The following is a 2,556-nucleotide window of genomic DNA, read 5'->3' on the forward strand; positions in this document are numbered from 1 at the left end:
ACCCTTTTAATGAACAATCTAAGTGCCTGTTAAACCCATTATAATCACTTTTTTTTTTTCTTAGCACCCTTTACGTATACCAAGCCATGTGTATGTTATTAATTCATCGTCCAACGTAAGAAAAGTGGGAGGTATAAGCCAGAAACAAGGAAGGATAAGACACAAAAGTGGAAGAACTATGAACATCGTGCCAGCGAAATGGACCACACAGTCATCCACACACCACGCAAGCTAGCGAAATTCTGCCTGTATCTGACAGGGCTAACCATCTTGTAGGCGCAGGCTACTTACCGCACAGAAAAACTACGACAACCTGACAATGACACGGATGTTACTGAAGAATGAGGTGTGGCTGCTGATGAGGTGGTGGATTCGTCTTGCATGTACACTTGGTGGATGATGGGTGGGTTATGGCAGTGTGGGTTGTGGATAATGAGTAGGCTTGTCCAAAAGTAAATATACGATTGGGTGGTAATACGTTAATCTTGAAAACGAGGTGGGGGAAGTGAGGTACATAAGTGAGAGACAGATGGCAGGGATAGCAGTTTAACTCATTGAATCCACTAACATGTTTTGCATTTTGTACTGCCACCGGATTTTTTTATTGACTGTAAGAGTTTTTTTTTTTTTCTTCATTTAAGTTGAGCATAACTTCCACTTAGCTCTTCAGTACAACAGATGTCTACTAAGCTGGATAGTATATTGAACGTAACTTGAAAATATCCGAATTGCGCGAAGAAATGAGGGATTTAACTCACTGAAAGGGCGACTTTTTTATTTGCTTATGTATTTGTTAACTTATTCACTTATATTCTTGGTACCTCCAGCAAACAACGTTCAGTTTACGAAGGGCATTTAGCAGTGACGGACTTCATGAAGGCGACGTCACCAGATACCAAATTTTCCCTGGCATTGACAGTGACGTCCTTTTTTTTTTTTTTTTTCCCCTCACCTTGCAGACGACTTTATTCAGCTTAGGAGAAACTTTTCGAACTGGAGGGGTTTGATGCAGCTTCGTTAACCCTTAAGTACTAGAGATTCCCCTTATGTGAGTATAATCTCAAGAACAAACTAATATATATAGAAGAGGTTAAAGACTTAACAAGTCTGGCATGTAGATCGGAACGCAGCCAGGGAGGTTTGGTAAATGGTTGGCTGTTAGACTGTAGCTGTGAGGTGAGTGAGTGGATGGTGGGCAAGATGGTAAATTATGATTGATAGAGATGGCCGGGTAGTAAGTGGAGGCGAAACACGTACAGCAGAGAAGTGGGAAGGTGGGCGAGGGTTGTGCAGTGTAACCTGTGTGAGTGGCAGGTGACAAGGGAGTAAAATAGGAGTTGGTGGGAAGCGAGGTAGGAGGCAGGGGTCATAGGCAATCACCATATTCATCATCCATTCAGCAGAGGCCATGTTTTTGTGCCAGACATTGACATCCTTGGGGAGAAATTATGATGAAGTTGCGAGTCCTGTTTTATTTTTTGTTCGCTTAGGGTCGCGTACTGGTTTGCTTTAGATATTTCTTAATATTTCTCCATCGACGATTTATTTTCACTGTTTTCCCTTCATTATTATTATTATTTATAGAGTTTTATAAAAAAGATGTAAGACCCATGTAAATTCTACTTGTACAGTAGTAATATTATCTCTGGCACATGAAACTTCGTAGTGAGCCTTTCTTATTTATATTTCATTGGATCAATAACTGTGAATTCTCTCTTTCATTTTTTTTTTTCAGCATGAGAGTATCCTCTACGTTTTTTATTGGAGGGAGGAGAGGGTGTAATCCTGTTGAGTTAAAACACATTAAAAATCCCTTTCAGCTGGAGGGCATGTAATGTTGCCACTACCACATGAAAAACATTTATTCAGCTAGGATGAGCACCGTCATAGTGATGGGACTGAGGAATGTTATACATAACCTCCAGTAGGAAAAGTTTCTCAGAGTGAATAAACTTACTGGAACAGATTTAACTGTGTTGCAGGAGGCAAGGCAAGATAAATCGCTAAGGAAGAATCGGTGCGACTTCTGTTAAGCCAACGAGGATACAGTTGGTACGAGACTAATGATAGTGCTGTGTGGTGGCTGCAAGACTGGCTACCTGAGAAAATGTCAAGCGTGATAACTGATGACTGTATATATGGGTAGTGTAACCAGAAAAAGCAACGAAAACTATCAGTAAATTAAGAGGCATGTACAGGTAGTAGGATAAAATTATGTTTTATGCTTGAAGTGTACATGACAATACATTGTGTGTGTGTGTGTGTGTGTGTGTGTGTGTGTGTGTGTGCGTGCGGTAGCGCGCGCCATCGTCCACTCTTAAGGATCAATCGATGTTTTCGTGTTGACCAGTCTCTTGCATGTCTGTTAACATTTGTTTTCTCAATGTTGGTCTCGTGCTAATATATCTTTTTATATTGATGCTCTTCCAGATTGGCCTCTCTAGCAGCTTATATCATGTCACTGCCTATCTCTGTTTATCTCACAGGAATTGATTATTGTGATAACAGGTCTTGCAGTATGTGACTCACTCCTTCTTCAGTTATGCCACATTTTAT

This window comes from Coenobita brevimanus, chromosome 114, assembly GCF_032717465.1.
Source record: "Coenobita brevimanus isolate Jiangsu-jjx chromosome 114, ASM3271746v2, whole genome shotgun sequence".
Taxonomy (NCBI): domain Eukaryota; kingdom Metazoa; phylum Arthropoda; class Malacostraca; order Decapoda; family Coenobitidae; genus Coenobita; species Coenobita brevimanus.